The sequence below is a fragment of the Xenopus tropicalis genome, chromosome 2 (genome assembly GCF_000004195.4).
Source record: "Xenopus tropicalis strain Nigerian chromosome 2, UCB_Xtro_10.0, whole genome shotgun sequence".
Taxonomy (NCBI): Eukaryota; Metazoa; Chordata; class Amphibia; order Anura; family Pipidae; genus Xenopus; species Xenopus tropicalis.
The window spans coordinates 15,776,819-15,803,715 of NC_030678.2; the positions used below are offsets into that span (position 1 = coordinate 15,776,819).

At 42.0% G+C, this 26,897-nt stretch overlaps 1 protein-coding gene across 6 annotated transcripts in view; it reads left to right on the forward strand.

Annotated features, from left to right (window-relative positions):
* Positions 1 to 26,897, forward strand: part of tiam1 (T cell lymphoma invasion and metastasis) — a 179,094-nt gene that overhangs the window by 77,650 nt on the left and 74,547 nt on the right. For 5 of the 6 annotated variants that reach the window (XM_002938441.5, XM_031896573.1, XM_031896574.1 and 2 more), the window contains one exon: positions 5,363 to 5,400. The gene's annotated coding sequence lies outside the window, so the exon portion shown is untranslated. Of the gene's footprint in view, positions 1 to 5,362; positions 5,401 to 18,621; positions 18,773 to 26,897 lie in introns of those variants that run through there. The other variant, XM_004912153.4, reaches the window with a different exon arrangement.

Here is a 26,897-nt window from a genome sequence, read left to right on the forward strand (position 1 = left end):
ATTACAGAGAAAAGGGAATCATTTAACCATGAAATAAACCCAATAGGGCTGTTCTGCCCCCAATAAGGGGTAATTATATCTTAGTTGGGATCAAGTACAGGTACTGTTTTATTATTACAGAGAAAAGGGAATCATTTAACCATGAAATAAACCCAATAGGGCTGTTCTGCCCCCAATAAGGGGTAATTATATCTTAGTTGGGATCAAGTACAGGTACTGTTTTATTATTACAGAGAAAAGGGAATCATTTAACCATGAAATAAACCCAATAGGGCTGTTCTGCCCCCAATAAGGGGTAATTATATCTTAGTTGGGATCAAGTACAGGTACTGTTTTATTATTACAGAGAAAAGGGAATCATTTAACCATGAAATAAACCCAATAGGGCTGTTCTGCCCCCAATAAGGGGTAATTATATCTTAGTTGGGATCAAGTACAGGTACTGTTTTATTATTACAGAGAAAAGGGAATCATTTAACCATGAAATAAACCCAATAGGGCTGTTCTGCCCCCAATAAGGGGTAATTATATCTTAGTTGGGATCAAGTACAGGTACTGTTTTATTATTATTATTATTATTATTATTATTATTATTATTATTATTATTATTATTATTATTATTATTATTATTATTATTATTATTATGAAAAAGGAAATCATTTTTAAAAATTAGAATTATTTGCTTATAATGGAGTCTATGGGGGTGGACTTTCTGTAATTCGTAACTTTCTGGATAATGGGTTTCTGGATAATGGATCCCATACCTGTACCAAAATAGTGTAACATGGTGCAAAGGCAGCTATTTTATTCATAGAATGAGCAGTGTGACAAGGAAATGAGACCTGTGGTATCTGACACCTTCTCTCCTCTGGCTGCAGAAACAAAATAAACACCCATTTGGCTCTTTAAAGGGAAAATATAACCTTTACAGGTGCTATTTCTACTCTGTAATCCAGATTATAGTGTGCACAGAGCAATCCTACTGTAAGTATTTGTGTTTATACCTACGGGGTGGGAGCTGCCATGTTGTTTCCCCTAGACATTGCTGGATGAGGTCATCGCTTATTTCCTGTAGATTTTAGTAGAACAGTGCCATCTAATGGTGGCAGATATTCTGTGCTGTTGCATCAATGAAAACACACACTATCCATAAATATAGTTAAAGGAACAGTAACACCAAAAAAACATTTTAAAGTCATTAAAATATAATGTAGTGTTGTCCTGCACTGGTACAATTGTGTGTTTGTTTCACAAATGCTACTATAGTCTTTCTGAAGCAAAAACACAACTTATTGCATTCTACATCTGTTATCTGCCATGCAACCTGTGCCTCTAATACTTTGTAATTTTTTTATGGCTGCCACCATGGCTACACAGCAGCTTTGTTCATGTAAACTATATTCTATATATACTTTGTTATGTTTATACACTTTATTATGTTTCAATTATTTGAAAACACAATTTCATCTTTTTGGTGTTGCTGTTCCTTTTAAGAAGTAAATGGTCTAAGCACACAATTAATGCCATTAATTATCCATGAAGGTTATACCTTTTGCTGCCTGGATTGGCAGCCCTCCTATTCCATGCCCCTTTCGGTAGAAATGTAGCCCCAGAGATAGGGGGCATTTATTTTTTGCCCGTTGGGGACATTCTAAATTTATGGATTCCAGGTGAGGCTGTGTGGGAATTCTAGACTGATGTGTATCTGCATATCTCAAGGTAAGGGTATAAATCACTAGCAGGTTGGGAGTAGGTATCAGTTTCGGCTGCCCCAGGCTGTCAGGGTAGTTGCACTATATATGAAAATACTTGAACCACCCCCTGGAGTGATCTCAGCGCGGTATCAGTTTGCTGTACGTTGGCATGCCAAGTCATGCTTATAGTGCCAGACACCTACACAGTACACACGTGCTATAGGCTACATGTATTCTCCTGCACCCCTGCTACATGTTAGCTGTCTAGTATGGTTATTTCTATTCTGTGGCCTTTTCCCACTCATCTTCCTCTTCTTCCACCTCTTGCTGAACTGCAGCTCCCAGCCATTGGCTTTTAGGGCTCTGGCACACGGGGGAGATTAGTCGCCCGCGATTAACTACCTGTTTCGCGCAAATCGCCGAAAAAGACTCGCGAGTCTTTTTCGGCGATTTCCGGAAATCGCCCCGCCGCGTCTGCCATCCCGCCTGCGACTTACATGTTCGCCGGTGGGATGGCAGGGGTAGGCAACTCGGGGAGATTAGTCGCCCGCGAACAGGGAGTTAATCGCGGGCGACTAATCTCCCCCGTGTGCCAGAGCCCTTAGGGTGAAGACACACAGAGCTACTAGTAGCAGCTACTTGTCACTGCTACTAAAACAGACAATGCTGATTATTTGCTGATAATTGTCTCTACATGTGTTTTATCAGAGGCAATTCTCAGTATTGTCTATGGCAGGGTATTTTCTGGGGTTTCGTAGCCGTTACAAGTAGCTCTGTGTGTCTTCACCCTTAGGATGTTGGGCTTGTAGACCAGCCCCAGTTGGAAAGCCACGGGATCACTTTGGCAAAGAATAAAGAAAAAAACCCTTCCTTCATTCCATAATAAAAATGCTAGTTGTAGTGGGGGGCTTCACCTTTCAGTTAACTTTTAGTTAAAAAAAAGTTACGGAGTGCCCTATTTCTAGCAACTTTGCAATTGGTCTTCATTATTTTTTTTTTTTTTGTAGTTTTTGAACTATTTGCCTTCCTCTTGTACCTCTTTCCAGCTTACAAATGGAGGTCACTGACCCCAGCAGCGAGAAAACTTTTGCTTTGTGAGCTTACAATTTTATCGTTACTTTTTATTCCGTATATTTATATTCAGCTTCTCTGCTAATCATATTCCAGTCTCTCATTCAATCCGATGCATGGTTGCTAAGGAAAACAAGACCCGAGCAAACAAATAGCTGTTGAAATTCCCAACTGGAGAGCTGCTGAACAAAAAGCTAAATAACTGAACAAACCACAAAAAATTAAAACAATTGCAAATTGTCTACATCATAGCAAAAGTCAATTTTAAGGTGAACAACCCCTTTTAATCCGTGCCTTCCGATCGAAATACCTTTTTTCCCATAACCGGTTCTCTCTTGGAACCCAGGATGGATGCGTGTTGCTTGAAAGGACTCTTTATCAAATGGGCAAATAGATCCAACCTCTCAGGATGTAAATGGCTCCCCTGTGTTTGTAGCCTGGTTCACAAAAGCAATTTTTAAGCTCTGGTCAGGGCCCCAGGGAAAAGATGTCAGGGGAGTAGTGTAACCTGTATTGCAGATAAAGGGGAAATGTATTTTGTGAATGGGGAAACAGTTCTTTGTATGCACAGAGCATTTTCCTTTGTGTACCTGTCATGCTGCTTTAGGTTCTGTTTAACCCTGTTTCGATATTACTGATTATCCCTGCATCCATGTTCTTAAAGGAACAGTAACACCAAAAAATGAAAGTGTATAATAGTAACTAAAATATAATGTGCTGCTGCCCTGCACTGGTAAAAGTTGTGTGTTTACTTCAGAAAGTCTACTATAATTTATATAAATAAGCTGCTATGTAGTCATGGAGGCAGCCATTCAAAGGAGAAAAGGCACAGGTACATCGCAGATAACAGATAAAACACCATTGTATTCTACAGAGCTTATCTGTTATCTGCTATGTAACCTGTGCCTTTTCTCCTTTTTTCCAGCTTGAATGGCTGCCCCTGTGGCTACACAGCAGCTTATTATATAAATTATAGTAGTGTTACTGTAGCAAACACACCAGTGTTACCAGTGCAGGGCAACAGTGCATTATATTTTTATTACTTTAAAGCTCTTTCATTTTTTAGTGTTACTGTTCCTTTAATGGTTAGTCTCTATGATCCCCCTGTAGTACAGTAACTCTGTTTATACAATTTATACAGCTATAGGACCTATTACCCAGAATGCTCGGGACCTGGAGTTTTCCAGAAAAGGGGTCTTTCTGTACTTTGGCTCTCCATAGCTTAAGTCTACTAAAAAAAATCATTCAAACATTAACTAAACCCAATAGGATTATTTTGCCTCCAATAAGGATTAATTATATTTTAGTTGGGATCAAGTACAGGTACTGTTTTATTATTACAGAGAAAAGGGAATCATTTAACCTTGAAATAAACCCAATAGGGCTGTTCTGCCCCCAATAAGGGGTAATTATATCTTAGTTGGGATCAAGTACAGGTACTGTTTTATTATTACAGAGAAAAGGGAATCATTTAACCATTAAATAAACCCAATAGGGCTGTTCTGCCCCCAATAAGGATTAATTATATTTTAGTTGGGATCAAGTACAGGTACTGTTTTATTATTACAGAGAAAAGGGAATCATTTAACCATTAAATAAACCCAATAGGGCTGTTCTGCCCCCAATAAGGGGTAATTATATCTTAGTTGGGATCAAGTACAGGTACTGTTTTATTATTACAGAGAAAAGGGAATCATTTAACCATTAAATAAACCCAATAGGGCTGTTCTGCCCCCAATAAGGGGTAATTATTTCTTAGTTGGGATCAAGTACAGGTACTGTTTTATTATTACAGAGAAAAGGGAATCATTTAACCATGAAATAAACCCAATAGGGCTGTTCTGCCCCCAATAAGGAGTAATTATATTTTAGTTGGGATCAAGTACAGGTACTGTTTTATATTTACAGAAAAAAGGGTAAATCATTTTTGAAATTCAGAATTTTATGGGAAATGGCCTTGGAGCTTTCTGGATAATGGATCTTATACCAGTAGTAATCTATAATCTCATTTGTGAGCTGCCTGTAGCAGATCTGGTTCCCCTGAGAAAAAAATCTTTACAAACATAAAGGATGATAAAGATGGTAATAAGAGTAAGCTGCTTAATTTGGTGGTTGAAGGCAGAGGCTTGGGGGAGTTGAGATAGATACATGACTAAATTACTCAGTTTAGGGATTTATAGCAACCAATCAGCAGTTAGAATTTACTGGAGTAATAAAAGCAGCTGCTGACTGGTTGGTATGGGACGCTGGGCTGGGGGGGGAACCTGCTCATATTACTATAGGAATAACCTGCACCCATACATTCTCCTTGCACCTAGCACCAATGCACAGCTACGGCCTGCCAGTATAAATAAAAGTGTTTGAACTCTGCTTATGAACATGGTTTATTTTACCTTTAATGGCCGACTTGTATCTATTTCCTTCCTAGAGTAGATCGGTGACACCGCTGTTTCTAGGTAGATCCAATTTGCTGACCTACTGTGCCAGTTCCACTAAAGCTGAGTGGCACTTGTATTAAAGCACCGAGCATGGTGCTATTTAATGTTTAATCACATGTGTGTTGTGCTGAAATATTCATTGCTCCCTGCTCTTTGCAGATCCTGCCCTGTGCACATTGCGTGGCATCTCTGGACATGTAAGTACAACCTTACCATTACCTGTTTCTTTAAATAACCATTAAATATCCTAATATGTCAGAAAATATGGATACTTTTGCCAGTGTTTTCCTCCCTCTCTCAATTTTCCTTACCTTAGGGTTATGTCTGGCACAGAAAATACTGATTCGCCAGTTCACTTATTATATGTGTGTGCAGTGACTGTCTGTAATCTGCCTATTAATGGACAAATCTTCTGTCTCTATTCGGTCAATGCAAAGCTGAGGAGAGACCAAATCAGTGTAAAAATGCTGGCACAAAAAATACAATGAATACCATAGGCCTTAGATCCAGGCAGCCCATAAATTGCCCCATTGGATGTCATAAAGTGACCTTTGTACAGTCAAGAGAGCAACAACCACCTTAGTTTACCCTTGTTGGATGGGTGTTCAAGCGGCTAGGACCCTTGCCAGGGGTAACAAAACATATAGAATGAAAGATGCTGTGGCACTTCGGTTTGCAAAAGTGAAAATGAGAATTAAAAAAATAAAAATAAAAAAATTTACAATTTTTCAAAAAAATAATTCACCTTTACACTTTTGCAAGTGCCATAGTATCTTTTATTCTACAAAGAGACCTTTGTAACTGGGATCAAGGACTGGCACTATCAAGCCTGTACCACTATTAGGGGAAACATTGCACTGGGGCTGGGGGGTTAAAGTGGGCTACAGCCACAAACAGGTTCAAGTTAGGTATTTTCTTGTCTACTTTTCTACATTTTGGGCAATTCTGTGGTATGGATTTACAGCTACAGTGCCACAATGGATTAGGTTCAAGTTGGCCATAAGTGTACCAATAATAACTTCCACGGCTCTGTGTGTATCCCCGCATACACTCCCTGTCAGTTCTGCCCAATTGGTTGAGTATAAGCTCTTGTGGCACGTGTATGGTCACATTTATAATCATGTCCTTTATTTATTGGGCTGCTTTACTACCCTGGATCTATGCCCTCGTAACTGTCTCCAAAATAACCATCCTTATTGAATCTTTTCCTTGCCCTTGGTATAACTAGGCAGTCACAGAGTATATTTGAGTTGTTGGATATTTCTTGCCATAGGGGTTCCTGATAAGGAATACCATACCTGTTTAATGGGCAGGAGTGCCATAGAGACAGGCAGTGCTTTCACTAGATTCTTACCTTGCGTTAATGTACAAATCTCAAAGAAACGTGTTGAGAGTGATGAGAGCTGAGGCAGTGTAGGAATAACAGAGCAGGGGGAATGGTGTTAAAATCACTGATGTGTAGGAGGGATCTGTGGGATATATATTCCTCCTGCATGTAAATGCTTCCAGAAATATCTATTATTTATAGCAATATAGTCTTTTCCTTGCATGAATAATATCCATTTGCCTGTAGTTTGTTTTGGGAACATATAGCAGCTCAACCGCCAACGGCTGCAATGCATGTAATAGGACATATTGCATAAAATATCAGTTATTTTGTAGATCTTTAAAATGCAAAATGCACATTTAAAGTTTATTATGAAAAGCTGAATATGTCATGTGACCCTGCCAAAGCAATATGGCTAAGGTAACTATAGTACTGTTTGGGCCTGGACAAAGCAGCCCACTTACTTATATAAAGTAGAACTGTCCAGTGGGCGGTCCAGTATATTTGGCTGCTTGCAGAGTGCTGGGAGTTGTACATGAACACCATCATCTGCTTGTCTATGTCGGCTCTATAGGGCATAATGATACCTACTAATGGTGCAGTAATCTGAGTCAAATAGATTGAACTGTGCATTATGAGAAAGACTTGTCCCATGCATTAGTCTTGTTGATTTATTGATGATTTATATCGTGCACATCGACGATACTCTGGGATGCTGTACGTCTGATAGGAACATGGAGGCATAAAAAAAAGAGAGAACAAAACAAGCCAGTGGGATGGGTGTGAGAAAATGCAGTTACACAACGAGACAGAATAATTAGCAAGCGCAGCAAGTCATATTGTCAGACAGGTGAGTAAGTCCTATTGCTGTCATCGCTGTGACCCAGCAGCCTGATGTGCCCTTGGTAAGGTAGCACCATCTGCCTAAAGCTGGTATGACCTGTATATGGCAAAGATTATTCATACAACTTTATTGTGTTTGTATTAATGCCTATGCATGCTGAATTACTTCCCATGTCCAACAGCAATACGCTGTTTATGTTATAAGCCCCACTGTCTCTCTGGTTTCCATTGCTGTCATCCTCCAATACAACCCACCTACTCCACATGATCCTGAACAAAGTGCCTCCCTGTGATATAAAGGCCTAAAGTTCTATCCTGGTTTTAATAGACCCTTACCCCCATATGTAATAAAAGGCAACCAATAACAACCAATAAGATGTTTGATTTTAAACAGGAGACCAGTAAATGCTTCCTGCTGATTTGTTGCAATGGGTTGCTGCTCCTGAGCAAACTTTGCATCTTTTATTACATAACCCCATTAATGTGTTACATTAAAGCATCATTACATTAATTGGCCACAGTACCCATACATTTGTTTTAGACAGCTGCACTTGCAAGAATAAAGGAGCAACCCTTATTTATACCTCTGGCAGTGGCTGGCAGGGGGTGTGGAGGAACAGAATGGGGTCTATGAAGGATGGTCTGGGGGGCTGGATGAAACCAAGCCTGGGCATAGGGTTATACTGTTTATTCAGGCTATGAGAAGGCTTTGGCATCACTCCACGTGGAGCAATTTATGGCTGGCCACAGCCGCCTGTAGCATCTTCATAGCAATCACACAATACACATAAAGTTTTATATTCACCTCATATAGGTTTAGTGGGCCTTTAATGGTAACCCTTCTCTAGTTTATTATTAAATGGGAACTCCACCCAAACACAACTTAAGCTTTTTAAAAAGTAAACATAGTTTTATGCAACTTTGCAATATGCATCAGTTAAAAAGTATGCAGCCTTTTCATGATTTTACTGTAATAATATGGTTTGGAACAGTTCCCTAAGCCCCTAAGTTCCCCTGCTGATCTGGCTGACTACTTTGACACTTAAATAAAATGTAACAGTAGTCGCCTGTCCTCAGCCCCTGCATCCTCCCAATCCCACAATTCCCTGCACATGTGATGTCAATAAGGAAAAAAACATCACAGTGCAATGAATTGTGGGTTATGTAGTTCCTGCAGGCTGTCTGTAAGCTGTGGGGAAGTTGTTAACAATATGTAACATCAATGTTTTAGTCCCTCCTCCCCTGCCAGGATTTCAAATGATGCAGCAAGAAAAGAACTGTTTTGCAGCTGAATTTCAGCATATAAAAATGGTATTTTTTATACTTTTTAAAGGAACCAATTACAGTGATATGTATATTTGGGGTTTCTGTGTCGTGTGGGGCTCTTTAACAAATTTTGGTTTAGAAGCCAGAGTTCCCCTTTAAGCTTTATTTACTGACACCCCCTCCTTCCATGGAAAAGTATTATTGTAAACTGAGGTGTAACTTTTTTTTAATGCAAAAGGAAAATTATAAGGCAGTGGTTTCAGCATAAGGAGCTGGTTCCTGCTTATGTGCTTGGCCAGCTCATTACTGATTGGCTGCTGTCAGTGGAATCCATGCAAGCCAATATCATGTAGAAGAGTCTGCTCACTCATTACCCTGCAGGAGGGGCATCACCATCTGTAGCAGTCAGTGGAACGAAACTCCCATAATCTCAAAACATCTTTATGGGCCGATATTAGCTGCTCAGCTGGCCACTCTAGAGGGCATTGCCAGCTTATGGGTCCACATATGGAGCCAATATGAAGGCATGTCCAACTGATAAATGTACAAACACCATCTAGATATCTATTGGGCGGGTTTGATATCCAGTCATGTGAATACAGCTTTGGGCCCTTGATGTTATCCTCTAACAACTGGTCAGACTGACCTATTTAGCACACCACCAGTGACTATATTGGACATATAGAAGAACTGCTCATTTGGACACCTTGCCCAATAAGTGGAGTTTGGCCACCATTTGTTGGGTGTTGAAGTCCAGTAACAGCTAGTATATTTGGGTATTTTTTAGTATATTACCTGCCGGTCACTTGTTTGTACACCTTAGCTCCAACACCTTAGAACTAAGAAGCGTAGGTTTATCCAGCTGAGAGCTGGTTAATAAATAAGAATTTGGCGAGTGCTATAAAATTAGAGCCGGTGATATCCTGAAATAGCATGTTGCTCTTCAACACAAAAGGAACACATTTTGTTCTGGCATTTTTTTGTGTAAAAATGCAGAACAAACCATGCGTTGCTAGGTGACCAGCGGGATTGGATGATCTAGTTTCACAGGGGTAGGAAAGCTCGTTAGATACTGTGACTAAGGATATCAACAGTTCCAAGTGAGTGCCTTAAAGGGATACTGACACAAATTCTAGCGCAGTCCAGTATTTTAGCGGAGTGCCATCCTTGTAACCAATATCCTGATGATACCTCTTTGTTTTTTTGGCTTCTTTTCCCCAAATTGTTGTTTTTGTTGGGCCTATAGCACCCCAATAATGCAGGTCCAACTGGCCGAGAAGCCCCTTATGTCATTGGGGTGCTGCAGTGTTGCATAGAAAGGAACAGGTAGCAGAAGTCAAATCTGCTGAAGGACCAGAAATGTTGGCTTGAAACCTTAGGGTCAGGTGGGTTTAAGCTGATATACTTCCTACAGGAGTCGATTAGGCTCAACTGCTAAGATGTCTCCATCCTACTTGAGATGTTATCCAGGCACCCCTTCTTTGCTGGTGATATAGCTACTGGAGAGCCCAGTTATCTTTGACGTCATTGGATATTGGTTGTTATGTCTCGTTCCAGCCTTGCGTCAGGTTGGGCCTGGGTGGAGAAGTTTAGTAGAAGGTATAGGACAGTGCATCACTTGAAGTGCCATAGTGTTACTCACTCTACTTTGTAATAAAGGTTTTTGTGTCAGCAAAGTATGATGTGCTTTTATGTGACAGATAGAACTAGAGATAATGAACCCCACATCTTATTGGGGGGTGGGTATCAGATCTCATAACTCCTACGCTGTTATGAAAGGAAAAATAAAGAGATGATGGGTTACTTGGCAGTGTTATTGTTACACGCAGCGGGTTTTCTTGTCAAAGCAATCAAAGGTCTTGTCAAGTGACTGAATGTCATGTTCATGTAGATAAATATCTCCCATAAATAAACAGAATGTGTGTCTAGATAGTGTTTAACCCTTTCTGATGTCAATAGAAATCAAAAAGTTTAATGGGCCCATTATGTTGTCCGTTTGTGTTCTCCTTTTGTATTTAAAGGAAATATTAAGAGATGATTGTATAATTTTAGAATTAAGAATTAAGGGCATAACAAACAAGGCACACATACATGCCTAGGCCCCATCAGCCAATTAATTGACAGAGTTCTGCCTTTTTCTTCCACACTACTTCCTGTTACAGTTAGAGCTGCATTATTTCCTATCAGCTGATCTCTCAAGGATCACATAGACCATCACAAAATGGTGGCCCTAGGGAAACAATGTAAAAGGGCAATATTTACTATATATATTATATATATATAATCCAGTTTGGTGAGATTCATTAATAGGTCACTTAACATAATATAAATTGTTGGTTAAGTATTCGTTCTGGGGGTATAGTTTTCCTTTAACAGTCTATAGGGTCTGATCTGTTACCATTGTGGCCGCAGTCAGATGAACATGGATGTAAATGTATAGCAGGGACAACCCGTGGGTTTGCCTATATATTGTACTGATGGATAGCTTGTACCCTCACTAGAGTGTTATTATGAGTACTGGGTGGCTCACACCTGTTATGCAGCTCAGGGGTCCTGAGTTCTACCCTCCCACATTCAAAAACATATAATTACTATAAATGCAACAGGGTAGCCACCTGCCCTCAGAGGTCCCATAGGTCATATGCCACAACTAGCACTTGTATGCCCATTTCTTAATTCATGTGGGATGTTGAAAGTAGAAGAGCTATGATATTCTAATGGAAAAATCTAAAAACTGCTCAGCTGCCACAGTGTTGGCAGTCAAGGGCTTGACTATGGGGGAACACACAGTGCCAACCCTAAAAGTTAAATTGGGAAATAATGTAATTTGTTTTGATTTTATCCAGCACATCCCTCCGATGTCTGTTTGTGAAGCACACTCACCTTATTTGGCAAAGTGCCCTCCATTGAGTGTGTAAATAGAGAGCTCTGAATGTATACATGCTGGCAGGTTGCACGCCAGCCCCTGATGTAAGATGGATATTCCCGCCATGGCCCAGGTCACGGCTAAAGTAAACTTCGTTATTCTTAACGAGATGCTGAGTGCTCTGGTTACTGACAGGTTAAATAAATGCAGCCATATATGGTCGCGGCAGCTTAAAGAGAAAGTACCTGGCCTGGCATTCCATTGAATTAGCTCTCTCAAATAAGCATGGTAAATCCAGTCATTTTACGCTGTAATTTTCAGTTGTGCATGTTGTACTGCACACTCGCCTATCCTGGGTTCTACGTTATAAAGTCTTGTTCAACTGTACTAGGATTAGTCTGATTGGTTGCCCATGGTTACTACTAAGGAGTTAATTTAATAGAAATGCTGCACGTCTATCAAAAGTATTAGGAGGCACTGTGCAATGTCACAATGCATATGACGCATGTGAAGTTTACAATGTGCCAATATCCTTCCCCTGAGGTATAAGCCCCCCCTGTTGGGCTCACATTTAAAGTGATACTGACACTAAAAAGAACACATTTCAAAATATGAATGTTAGGGATGCACTGAATCCACAGTCTTATGATCCGTCAAAACCTTGAATCTTTTGCAACAGATTTGGCCGAATACCAAGGAATCCTAATCGTGCTGAAAAAGGCTGAATCCTGGATTTGGTGCGTCCCTAAATTTACCTGTAGGTCACGCTGATAGCTCTGCTTTTGTAAGCAATTTTTACCTAAAGTTCCTAATCCGGACTGTTTTGCCAACATGATTGCATCTTGTCAATTATAGCTCCTAATGCTAACGAACTACTGCTGCACAAATATGGCAGCTCCCTCATAGAAGAACATGGGGGATGAGGCAAAATGTATAAATAGCGTGCAAGGACAGATGTTGATAGATGTAAAAGTAAGGTTTCATTTCTGGTTACAGTATCTTTTTGAGGTACCATGGGACAATCGGCACCGTGAGTGCACATTTTATGTTTAAACCTTCCCTATCGTAGGCCTGGACTGGTATACCCAATAGGCCCTGGCATTTCAGGTACACAGAGGCCCAAGCAGCCCTAATCAGGGCCAATAAATAGTGACTGTCTATGGCATCTTACAGCAGCCCCTCTGGCATTCCCAGTACCCAGAGGCACAAACAGCCCCCCAGCCCAATAAATAGTGACTGTCTATGGCATCTTACAGCAGCCCCTCTGGCATTTGGCAGAGTTTGCCAGTCTGGGGCTGCTGCGCCACCTGCACAGCCAGCAGTTGAATTTGTTGTACCTTTACCACTCTCTTCCTTCCTATAACGTCTGCGCTGTGACACTGTGTTATATGGGGAGACCCCCCCCCCCCCACAAAGAGTAACAGTTAATGCAAGTGACTGCTGCTTATTCTGCAACGCGGCTCATAACAGAGATTGCAGTCTCCCTACGCTGGGGAAATGGATGTGCACTGAAGCCACGCAGACTGCATGTTTGGACCTGCTGCTGCAATTTGCATTGTCTCACAGATTATCTAATATTGTTGCCTTGTCTGGGAACGTTCTACCTTACCCAAGGGTGATGGCACGCGAGAGCGACTGATGAAGGGACTGCATTAGAGGAAAATTGCAATAGCAATCCAACATATCAGCTGACTGAAACCCATTGCACAGTGTACTGGTATCAAGAGAGTGCCACTTCATAAACTTGACTCTGTTACAGTATTGTTCAGTGGTTCAGGGCAGCCATTTTCCCACTGAGCAGCTAAGTGTAGCCTAATCAAATTACTGCTGCCCCCCCCCCCCCATCCCATTTATTTGCCTGTAAAAGGCGCCTTTGATTAGCTGGCCATACAGGCTAAATCCCATCCAGGTTACATGCTGTCTTGCACTCACAGGATGTTAGCTTTGTCACTTCCTGTTTGAGTTTTGACCTCTCTCTTGTGCTGAGAGAGGAGCATGGCCAATGGTATTTTTTAAACTATGGTTGGGGGGCTGCAAGGACAGGGCAAAGGTAGCCTAATCAATTGAAAATGACAGAATTGGCCAACCCTTGTGTTGTGTGGGGTCAAAACCCAATAGAACTGCATTTCTGTCATGGTCTTGCCTAAAAGTCATGTGACTTTCAAATACCAGACTGCAGAAGGTCACATATTTTTCACCCTCAGCATATTACGGTTTGGCTTTGGTTTGGTATGGAGCCAAATCTATAATGAAGAATTTGGTGTTTGTTGCATCAGCCAAACAAACGCCTTGATTCTGAGGGAGCGATGTTTCAGGCAGCACCTTGGCTGGTATATGTGTATTTGTGCCTGCGTCACATATGAAGCACTGACACGCCACTAAGTGCTTGCACTCGCGACCCTTATTACAGATATATGAATTAATGGGCACTGTCCTTTGTGTCAGAATCCGCGGTATTATATACATTAAACTTTTATACACATATAGGCACTTGGCAGAACAATGGAAATAGCTGGCTCTGTACATTAGTATAAATAACGTTTACAGTTGGTGAAAGTCCATCAGTTCTATATATAAACAATGGCTGCCGCCTACACGTTGCTCAGGATCGTTACAGCAATTAACTGTTTCACAGAAATGCATCTCTATCAGCGTATGTATAAAATCAAAATTTGGTCACACTTTGTTTAACACAGTGGCACAGAAATGGTTAAACATTCTTTTGTCTGACCAGGCCTTGTCCGGTGATGCTCTGTAATGCTTGGTATTAAACAGACATAGTATTCTTAATGTTAATGTCACATTGGACAGTGTGCTGTATGAGCCTGCTGTGTACCTGGTACATTTTTAATGTGTATTTGTGTTAGTAAGTACAAGGGGAGCTGCCATATGGCTATCATTAACATTAACAGTCCCTTAGGCTTTGAGTAACTTGGGTGACTAGGTTGCCCAGCTTGGCCCTATCTATTTCAGCTTTGGTGAGTTTCAAGCCCCCATGGTATTTTTAGTACCGTCAGCAAGAGCAAATGGCAACTCTGCAAAGGTATCTCTGTGCTGTGGCCTCTGATGTTTGGCAGCACTGGCCCTACGTCAGCACATAACTCAATTTACAATAGGTGTCACTTACATTACCCTGGGGCATAGGAGAGGTACCCTAGGGGTACAAAAGCCAGCGGTATATTCTAGGGGCGAGTGACAGGTCCCTGCACTGCAACGTGGAGCACAGAGGCCTGTGGCAAAAGTGCAAAATAATGGCTGACTGCAGCTTTTCTCTTCACTTCTGTATTGTAAATGTACCCCTAATATTTCCAGGGGTGCAACTGGGAAACATCAGGGCAAGTGTTTCTTGTGAAACTGGCTTTTACTGGCAAAGACACAGGGAAAATCTCTCATCAGGAAAAATGCCTCAGCTGAGGCAAGCAATATGGCAGCCATGATTAAAATATACAGACATGGAAGGCTCTGTACTGTGGAAAAATAAATATTCTTAAGAACAAATACAAATAAAATAAAAAAAGCAAAAGAGCAGAATGCCTGTTAGTGGCAAGTAGTGGTGGGTGCGGTGGTGCCAAGCCGGCAAGAACCTTCCCAGCACACATCTGTGATGTAGGTTTTCACTATTGGACTATTTGCGCTGCTCAGTGTTTGCTCTCAGTGCTCATTATGTGCCCCACCCTCCTGTGTATTCAAAGAGTGGAATGTACAGCCCAAAAACTTGTTTCTAAAATCCTGTGAACACATTGGATGTAGGACAATGTCCCTGCCGTCTGGCTGCCATTCTATGCCAAATCAGTGCCCAGAAGGACACATAGATATGCCACTGGCCAGGTAGTAAGGTCAATATCAGCTTCTGAGCTGCATCAGTTGCCATAGGCAGCAGCCCTGATGCCTCGAAGAGAGGGCCATGTGGCTGCTGTCTATGGGACCCGATACAGCAGCTCTATTAAGGACAAACATTAAGCCCAGATGTCCTTGGCATTAGTTGACCATTAATTACATTTAATGATTGCATTAAATAAATGAAGCACTGATGTGGTAACCTGCATGTGGTAAGCATTGTACATATGAAAATGGCTTCTTTATCAGAGTAATGTTGGCGCTGCTGTTGATAATGGCAGATTGGGCTTCAGTTAGTCAATACGGGGGTATCCCTTGAATTTACCTTCTCCCTGCTGCTGATTGGAACTGCCTCTTGGGTGTAAATAGGCAAATATAATTGCTATTTTAATAATCTCTTTGCATTTTGAACCTTTGGAGCTGACGGTGCAGTGTCTCCATTATTTGCACCAATGCATTTAGTTGTTAGATCTCTCTGCCCTAGGGGCTGACCCCCTAGCCTTCCTCACAGCAGGAGATACCCCTTTTTCAGTGGCCACTACCTGACTCCCTATAGAGCTGTTAAATGGGAGGGTATTTTATAACTCCGTAATAGTCACTGGTTGTCTATCTTTACTTTCTACGCCCCCTAAACTATTACAAGTCTCCTAGTTATTTATTGATTTTTTTTTTCTGTTACTGTTAGCAGACCCTCCCTTCCAACTGTCAAGTGGAAAAATATAACTAATAAACAACCAAAGCCCATCTCGTAAACTTGAGACATATGTTTTTGAAAGTTTCCGAAACTGTATCATTATTTCTACCAGCAAATGGGGAAGGCCGGTTATAGGCAAATCTGAGACTGGGCAACAGCACATGATTCCATTATGGGCATTTATTCTGCTGTGTTTTTTAGTAGCCCAGACCTGTAGGGCCTAAAATGCAGAAACTTGGCACCCTCTAACTACATAAATCTGTTTATCTTCTTATCCAAAGAGGGGCAGAGGCTATCTTCCCCGCTGTAGGGCTACTATGTGTCCAGCTAATATAAAGCAGAAGGTTTATATATTATGCGTATAGCAGTTGTTTGTAGGGCTTTAATTCTCCCTTAATCTTCATCAACTGCTTCCATTGCCCTTTGTTGGGAGATAACATTATTGATATGTTAATGAAGGGATTTCTACAGCATATTTATACACTATTCCAATGGGGGATAGGAGGTGCTCTCTGTATCTGCACTTTGGAGCAGGTATTTGTGTAGTGGTTACTGAACAACATAACAATTGAGTGGTGTAAACAGAGCTGCAGAGAGGGTCGACTGCCCTGGGGCCTGGTTGTAGTAGGGCCAGACATGGCAGCAGTAGGTAGAAAGAGAACAATGGTACATTAAATTTTTAGGGGCACCGTGGTGTCCATCATTTTTAGTGGTGTGGTGCCATTCTCTTTTTCTGTTCTTTTAGTTGCCTAATAGTAAGTTCTTGTGATCAGTGCAAGATCAGGTCATTGTAGGCGTTTGTCAGCTGACTTGGTCAGGTGGCAGTCCGAATTTCCATATGTTATGACAAACTACTGGCAAGGCCAATTTGGTGTGGCCCACTAAGCTATTAAATTGTGTGTACCAAAAGGTGTGAAATTGCTGTATAGTTGGCAAATAGACACTAGCACCATTGCCAATATCTCCAGAGGGCGATGAAGGTGCAGCCATTCAACCCACATACAAGACAATAATTCTAGCTAGAACTTCACCTGATCCAAGCTTGGCCAGATACATAGAGTAGATTTCAGCACCAAATTGCATGTGTGTGTAGTTCTGTGCCCAAATCTGCTCCGTGTTTTCACCCAGGCCTACGCCATGGCTCTGGTTGCAGGCACATCAATAAGCTTTTTGGAGTGTAGGGGGCAGGCTAAGAATCTGCCATGTGTGGCAGTGCACTAGGGGGTTTACTGCTTGTACCCTGGGGTATCTTGGATTCTGCAATGACCACCGGATTAAAACTCCAGCTCTTGTTAAGTATAGCAGCCTTGGAAAGCACAGCCAAGCCCTAACCTTACAGGCTGCCTTAGTGCCCATACGTCCCATGGCCCCTTCTCCAATACAGGGCTGGCTAAAGCAGTCAGCACTTTATTAGTGAGGGGGGCTGCAGGTCTGTGCTCCAAATGTGTTCACTTTGCGTGCTGCGTTTGTGCAATGATTGCAGCAAACTTGGTGCATCTAAGGTTGCGCTTTGTAAATGAGCCCTAGAGTGTCATTATTTGATAGAACAAAGACATCAAAACAACCCCTGTTTATCTGCTGTACAGGGGGTATGGCTTGGAAGGGGTTAAGACACGCATAAACAGATTAAAGGGAAAATGCATTAGTAGTCTTTGTCTTCTTTTTATTCTCCTTTAGTAGAAAGTAACGTGTGAGACTGGAGATGAAGCTGGCCACATGTGGAGATAGAGGATTGGCTGGGTCATTTGTTTTTCATTGTTATTGGCCGACCTTCCCTCCGTGAAAGAGCCCCTTCACCAACCAGAGTGACCACTGGGCGATCACTTAAAATGGAATTTGACCGAAAATGCCATAATGGGAAATGCCATAGGCCGCCTCTTCCTCTTGATTTGTGTGCCCAACAACATGTGAGAAGCAGTATGGCCGCTCCCACCTATTATCTGTACACAAAAAACAATCTAGACTTGTGTTATAAGCGCAGCTAAATATTCAGCAATGTCACTTTGTTTCTCTGACAGTAAAGGACGCAGTGCGGCATCTCCCGACCATATGCTTCAATACAAAGATACAGTGATTGAATGTCCATCTGTTCATATAAGGCAAAATTAAGGAGGTTAAACTTATTTACCTCTTTAGGGGGACAGGGGGTTTGTTTAAACAGAGGTCAACAATAGGAGAACATTCTAATAGACTGACACCAAAATGCCTAATTTAATAACCTAATCTTGTAAAGGACATCTCCCAGGCACTTTACTGAGTTTTCTACCATCCTAAATTCTTTGTCGGGGGCTGGAGGGGTCATTGCAAATGACTAGAAAGCCCCTTTTGTTTCGTGCTCCAGCTACCTGCACTGCTTTCCTTAAACTTGCTAATTTTCTGTCACCCAGCTGGGACATCCCCTAGACAATTAGATAAAGCTAGCAGGGGGTCAGCCCCCCACCCCACAGCGGGATGGCAGGGCACAGGTTCCCACAAGCCACAGTTGTTATGTGTGTGACTAAATGGCAGAAGGGCAGGCAAACAGAATAAAAGGAAGAAGGGAGTTGAAAAAAAAAAAAAAAAACCAACACGCCCAAATGGCCTGTCTCGTCTTCACTTGAAAGTTAGAGATCCACCCACGGCACTGGCAGCCAGCAATCCATTCAGTGACTTGTGAAAGGTTTCTCATTAGTGCAGTGAGTGTGGAGTTACAGCATGTGTGAGCGAGCGAGGAAAAGCGTGCAAGCAGCACAATGGGTAAGCCTGCCTTTCTCTTTAGCCTCACTTTTTGGAGGAAATTTAGAAAATCCAGCAGAATGGGGGGGAGAAAAAGGGAAAAAACTTACCTTTGCTCTAAAGGCTGCTTGTGTCTTTTGTCTTATAGAATGGAGCATTTTATTTGATTTATGCTGTGAATGACAGTAGAGAGTTTGGTTACAAGGAGAAGTATCAGCATGCTGGGAGTTGTAGTGTAACAACCAGCTATAGAAGTTTATTGATCATGTACACATAATATTGTACAAGGCTTTGCCGAAAAACCTACAGTTCCACTTTTGTTTTCCCTTCCATTATTCCGCTTTATGCACAGAAATGCCCTCACATATCTGTATCCAATGTCCCACCTAATAGTAGGGTATTTTTCCTTCTAATAGAGTGTAAGCTCCACTGGGGCAGGGTTTGATGTGGAGGATTTGTAATCTCTGCAAAGCGCTACTGTTCCTCTTTACATGTGCTTCAGATTTAGGTATATTGCCTCCAGTCTTCCCCTTTATATAGGCAGTAGGGTTATATTGCTTTCAGTCTTTCCCTATGTATAGGCAGCAGGGTTGTATTGCCTCCAGTATCCCCTTTATATAGGCAGCAGGGTTATATTGCCTCCAGTATTCCCCTATATATAGGCAGTAGGGTTATATTGCCTCCAGGATTACCCTATGTATAGGCAGTAGGGTTATATTGCCTCCAGTATCCCCTTTATATAGGCAGTAGGGTTATATTGCCTCCAGTATTCCCCTATATATAGGCAGTAGGGTTATATTGCCTCCAGTATTCCCCTATATATAGGCAGTAGGGTTATATTGCCTCCAGTATTCCCTTATATATAGGCAGTAGGGTTATATTGCCTCCAGTATTCCCCTATATATAGGCAGTAGGGTTATATTCCCTCCAGTATTCCCCTATATATAGGCAGTAGGGTTATATTCCCTCCAGTATCCCCTATATATAGGCAGTAGGGTTATATTCCCTCCAGTATTCCCCTATATATAGGGAGTAGGGTTATATTGCCTCCAGTATTCCCCTATATATAGGCAGTAGGGTTATATTCCCTCCAGTATTCCCCTATATATAGGCAGTAGGGTTATATTGCCTCCAGTATTCCCCTATATATAGGGAGTAGGGTTATATTGCCTCCAGTATTCCCCTATATATAGGGAGTAGGAAACACAGTGCTGAAGTCTCCGCAGCGCCACATTGCTTGTCCTTCCCTTGCTACTAACACAGGGGCTGCTGAAATCTGAGCACAACCCCCTGCACAATACGTTTTTCATTCTGAATTAAAGTGGAACGTTGGAGGGTATTTTCCTGTAACCCGATCAGGACAGGCTCATGTTTATTTGGGATCGTCAGTGGTGCCGTTTTTAGCTTTAAACTCATAATTTCCACTTTGCCGGTCAATTACAGAAAAAGAAAGTTCTGTGTTTCGTAACCACACTATGTATAAGATAATACTCTGTATTTTCCTGCACCCCCCCTTGATGTCAGACTGAAATAACTACATAAGTAACAATATTGTTTCAGCCTCTTAGGCTCCCTTTATAATAACTCAGGTTACGTTTGTAGCGCTGGATGTGTTTACATTCGGAATAAAGGGATCCTTTTAGGAAAAGGAAAGTACATTGATAGTTGTGGTGCAATTGCCTGTGCGACTATAGCAAACTACTGTGTTACTGATAAAGCATTCGGGTCCCAGTAAGTTCTGTAGAACTGGCAGGGTCAGTATGGCTGGGTCCCAGTAAATTCTGTAGTACCAACAGGGTCAGTACAGCTGGGTCACAGTAAGTTGGGTAGAACCGGCAGGGTCAGTACAGCTGGGTCACAGTAAATTGGGTAGAACCGGCAGGGTCAGTACAGCTGGGTCACAGTAAGTTGTGCAGAACCGGCAGGGTCAGTACAGCTGGGTCACAGTAAGTTGTGCAGAACCGGCAGGGTCAGTACAGCTGGGTCACAGTAAGTTGTGCAGAACCGGCAGGGTCAGTACAGCTGGGTCACAGTAAGTTGTGCAGAACCGGCAGGGTCAGTACAGTTGGGTCACAGTAAGTTGGGTAGAACCGGCAGGGTCAGTACAGCTGGGTCACAGTAAGTTGTGTAGAACCGGCAGGGTCAGTACAGCTGGGTCACAGTAAGTTGGGTAGAACCGGCAGGGTCAGTACAGCTGGGTCACAGTAAGTTGTGCAGAACCGGCAGGGTCAGTACAGCTGGGTCACAGTAAGTTGTGCAGAACCGGCAGGGTCAGTACAGCTGGGTCACAGTAAGTTGTGTAGATCCGGGATGGTCGGTACAGCTGGGTCACAGTAAGTTGTGTAGAACCAGCAGGGTTTAGTACAGGCGAATCACAGTAAGTTGTGTAGAACCGGCAGGGTCAGTACAGTTGGGTCACAGTAAGTTGTGTAGAACCGGCATGGTTAGTACAGCTGGGTCACAGTAAGTTCTGTAGAACCGGCAAGGTCAGTAGTAGAACCAGCAGGGTCAGTACAGCTTGTGCAATGGGACACTCAGATAGCAGAGAAATGCTTTGTGTCTCTGTGTCATCGGCTGTTGCATTAAAGGGGTAATTGTGAAACTACTAGTAATACCGGAAATAAAGCAGCAGCTGGACGAATATTCTTACATCTGTAAGGCATTTGCTAATCTTTCTCCCGGTGTCACCTTGTCTCCTCTCTGCTCTCCATGGATTTTCTATCCCTGCCTCAAAAGCTGTTGGAGTGAAGATCAGAGCCTGTTTTATCTGTGCGATGCCCTTTTCCAGTGAATGTGTGACCTACAACCCTGCCAGGGCCAAATGTGCATTGATCTATTGCCTGGTAGGAAATGAGGTGTTACAGCAAAGTCAGAACATAAAAGGGACCGGACTTGTCCTCTCCAGAACCCCCGAGACTTTTAGTGTCTGTAACCGTAACATACCCATGGGGATGGAGCTTGAGTACTACTGGGTTACTGACATACTTGCAGAGCTGAAGGGGTTGGTTCTCTGAGTTCTTTGGGTGCGCAAGTATTGGCACAACCCTGTACAATGTATGCTTCATACAGATCAGTGATTAAAGAGATAAACTGGTAGCGATGACTGTAGGTTGCATTGGGCCTGTAGGGGCTCTGCTTATTTACTGTGCAGCTGGTTCTAGCTCTTTTGTCATATAAAAGAGCTACAACTCTGCTTATATGTGGGATCTCATGGTAGACACCCAGGTTCAATTCCCCGCGGCAACTCCTTGTGACCATGAAAAAGTAACTTAATCTCCTGGTGTCCCAGCATACTTAGTGCACCTGTAATGGCTGCCTTGCTTGCTGTAAAGTGCTTTGAGTCCCCCAGGCGAAATGCACAATATAAATGATACCCTTAACCCTTACATGTAGTTCCATGGGGGTCTATCTGCTTCTGTGCGTAGAGCCTAGAAACCTGCTACCGTACTTATTGTATGTTTACTACAGGGTTTAGAACCACAAGTTTACTGTTTTTGCGGTACCATAGGATCTAGAACCATGAAAGCTTGCTGTGTTTGTATTACCGTCGGGTTGATAATTATCCATGCTTGCTACTTGTGTTGTGCCATAGAGTTTAGAAACCGGCATGCTTAGTAGTGTGCGTGTGCACAGACTTCAGAACCCTGCCTGTTTATGTGTATGTAATAGTTCCGACTCTAGAACTCTACTTATGTATAGGGCAGATATGGGTTGTTAGGCCAGGTCAAAGCTATACCCATGTTACAATTTATCACCCATAGGGTATAGAAGTCTGTCTTAGGGAAGCATTAGGAGTATTGCCAAGGATATGCTTTATATTTGATTTAAGGAAAATGCTGTATGGTCATTCTTTACTTATATAGCACTAACGTATGCTGCAGTGCTGTACAGAAAATATTAAATCATTCAGTCTTGTGAAGTGCAAGGAATGACGTGTTAGGTTTTTATCTTTCCATGAGGATTTGCTTCTATACTCCAAACACCATCTCTTCATTACAGTCCAGCGCATGATAAAGGAGTAAATCTGAGATTTATAGGGGGGGACATGCTGCCCTGTAATACTGGGACTTCCCCAGATCAGCTTCCAGACCATAGGCTTCTTAATTGTAGCCATAAAAGGGGCATTAGTATCTTATCTATCAATAACATGGATCTATGGCACCACACAGCCTTGGATTTCTGGGATGTCTCCTTAGCAACCCCTGCCTGGTGGCGCTTTAATGTTCCTTTCCTCTCACCCCCATCCAAGCACGGAAGCCGGACGAGTGTATCCCTTTGTCCTAGTGCGGCCTCTATGACATTGGTTTCAGGGTTAATGATAATTAATTCACTTTCCCTTCTACGGCTTTGCCACTGTACATAAATACACGACATGGAGCTTGGCAACAAACTCAAATGCAAACAACGGATCTGTTGAATCTGTGAACATTTCCTATCGCACCTCCTGAAACTTACATGATAATATGGTCACAACTATTGTATGTGTGTCTGAAACAGATATGTAGTGCAGCTACAAGTAGTTTGGGAAAAACTGACGAACATTCATTCTTGCATAGGGAAGTGGAAAAACCTGAGTCCTGTGCTGCCGGCTCCCATTCACTTACATAGGAGGTGATAGTAGTGGTGCTTTTCAGCATTCTGTACTTAGTGTTTGTCATAGGAATGGGGCTACAAAGCACCTTGTACCCACTGCAGCTTCCATGTTTGTGTATCTAAATATGGTGCAAACTAGGGGAGCATACAGAAGGAAGGCCATGTACTCCCTCTCATGAATACAGGGCTGCCGAATGAAGCTAGTGGAGCATTCAGAAGGAAGGCCCATGCACTCCCTCTCATGAATACAGGGCTGCCGAATGAAGCTAGAGGAGCATTCAGAAGGAAGGCCCATGTACTCTCTCTCTTGAATACAGGGCTGCCGAATGAAGCTAGAAGATCATTCAAAGGGAAGGCTAATGTACTTCCACCCATGAATACCAAATTCAGGTAGCACTGTATTCAAGGGAGAGGCTTAGGACTTTGCACCAATTTTTTGGCACTTTTTACACTGCTACCTCAAACTCAGTGTTGCAGGGTTCTGAGACCTTATACCTATTGATTCTTAACCTTGGGTGCCCAGATGTTTTACTACTACACCTTCCTACTGCCTTCATCTAGGAATCAAGGGGCAAGACATGCTGCTGTTGTAGTTCTGCAAAACCCTGGGACCCAAGGTTAAGACCCACAGCCTTTTACAAAGCATTGTTAGTTTCTCTTTCTGTCTGTTGCACTAATAAAAAAACACAACAGGAGTTCGTTCTGCTCCAGATCTGGTTGCAACAATTGTTTCAGGAGTCAAAGTCACGAGCACGGACAAACAGTCTATAACTTTTATAAAATTGCTTGAAATGACATTTTCTTTCTTTCTGCAAAACCCAGTTTTTAGGTGGAGTTCCCCTTTAAAGTCTACAGGGATGTATCGTCTTATTTACCTTTGATTTCTTTAATCACCCTCTCCTCTGTCAGGGCATGTTAAGAGGAGTATCACTGATTATCTTTTGTTTGGCAGAGACAATCCTTTATTATTAACAGGAAGGCCACTGTAACCCTTTGTGTTCCGGGAAGGCATTCACTCTGCTTGCTGTTCGGCACCCTTCATAACTCAGAAATAAGTGCAGTGACCCAACTCAGAGCTCTGGTTTCGGAGCATAACAAACAGGGCTGTATCACTTTACAGGTCAAATGATTGCAACCTGCGTTCCGTAGCGCTTATGGGATTGACGGCTGTTATTATTGTCCTTATGTACTAAAGAGACACCTGGGAATAACTCGACCTCCTGTATTTATCTTTTTATCACGCTATGTGCAAACCTAAATTCTCTACATTTCCACCCAAAGGTCGAAGCAAATATTTTCCTGCTAAGGTTAGAGGGTGAAGCTGCATGGAAGAATTGCTGTGTTTTCAGAAAATACCGGTGTCAAAATATGAGTTTTTTTAAAATGACGTCTTTTTTTTTCCCACTCTCATATTTGTAGAGTTCCTTCTAACATTGAAATAGGATATTCATTTGGATTCAGTGCAGCTGCTTCCCTTGGGTATAATGTAGGTTCTTATCATTCTGTGGTGAATGCATGGTCTCTACCTGAAACTGGTGAATCACCCGTGTCTGACTTACATCACTGTAATGAATAGAACTTAATATTCCCTTTCTGTTGCCAGGCAGACTGCTTGTGTGGTGTCAGTTTGGGTATATGTTTCCCTGCTGCTTCATTTTATAACGTTGATACAATCAGAGAGGAACACAGTTTGGATAAAGGACAATGTTGTCTTTCTAGTAGTTTGTATGTTAGTAGAGGTATGGGATCCCTTATCCGGAAACCTACTATCCAGCAAGTTCCGAATTGCAGAAAGGCCGTCTCCCACAGACTCCATTATAAGCAAATAATTCTAATTTTTTAAAAGTGATTTCCTTTTTCTCTGTAGTAATAAAACAGAACCTTGTACTTGATCCCAACTAAGATATAATTACCCCTTATTGGGGGCAGAACTGTCCTATTGGGTTTATTTAATGGTTAAATGATTCCCTTTTCTCTATAATAATAAAACAGTACCTGTACTTGATCCCAACTAAGATATAATTACCCCTTATTGGGGGCAGAACAGCCCTATTGGGTTTATTTAATGGTTAAATGATTCCCTTTTCTCTGTAGTAATAAAACAGTACCTGTACTTGATCCCAACTAAGATATAATTACCCCTTATTGGGGGCAGAACAGCCCTATTGGGTTTATTTAATGGTTAAATGATTCCCTTTTCTCTGTAATAATAAAACAGTACCTGTACTTGATCCCAACTAAGATATAATTACCCCTTATTGGGGGCAGAACAGCCCTATTGGGTTTATTTAATGGTTAAATGATTCCCTTTTCTCTGTAATAATAAAACAGTACCTGTACTTGATCCCAACTAAGATATAATTAATCCTTATTGGAGGCAAAACAGTCCTATTGGGTTTATTCAATAAAAGTTATGGAGATCCAAATTACGGATCTCTTATCCGGAAAACCCCAGGTCCCGAGCATTCTGGATAACAGGTCTCATACCTGTAGTGTGTAGCTTAGTCATGTGTATCTTTCCAGTGAGTATCCTGTGTGCTGGTGTCTCGGGTCACTGACTGCAGGAAGAGAGGAAACACTTTCCCTTTATAAAAACATAGAGACTATATGCTCAGTGCATGGGGAGGGGGTGGAATAGAGGGGGGGTTGGATAACATACCTGTCCTTTCACATCTGCAGTTCAGCGCAGCTGGAAGGCTGCAGTTTATTATTATTGTTAATAACATGGATTTATAAAGATTACACAATGTGTGTGGTATCCGTTTCCCCCTCCCGCCCCAAGCCCCCAGTATGACTTTACCTCCACTTTAGCTACAGTTTGGGAATACTTGCACTTTTATGAACCCCCCTCTGCCCAAGGCAAAGGCAAATCCTTCAGTATTATTCCTTTGCTGGAGAAAAAATTGCTTAAGCTATTTTTCTCCAGGCTCTGCACCTTACTTACTTTTCCCAGGCGTCCCTAGCACAGGCCTAAAGATCTTTAAGTATATTATAGAATGGCCTATTCTTAGTAACTTTTAAACTGGTCTTCATTTTGTATTGTTTTTGAATGATTTGCCTTGTTCTTCTGACTATTTCCAGCTTCCAAATGGGGGTCACTGACCCCAGCAGCCAAAAAACTATTGCTGTGTGAGGCTACAATTTTATTGTTATTGTTACTTTTTATTACTTATCTATTTGTGCCCTCCTTTATTCATATCACTGTTTTTGTTTTAAATGACTGCCTGGTTGCTAGGTTAAACTGGACCCTATCAACCAGATAGCTGCTGAAATTCCAAACTGGAGAGCTGTAAATAACTTAAAAACCTCAAATAATAAAAAAGACCAATTGCAAATTGTCTTAGAATAGCACTCTCTACATCAGGGATCCCCGACCAGTGGCTCCTGAGCAACATGTTGCTCCCCAACCCCTTTGATGTTGCTCCCAGTGGCCTCAAAGTTGGTGCCCATTTTTGAATTTCTTATTTGGAGGCATGTTTCGGAGGCATAAAGGCCATCTGTACTGCTAAACAGTACCTCTAGTAGTCTACAAGTCCACATTGGGCTACTAATT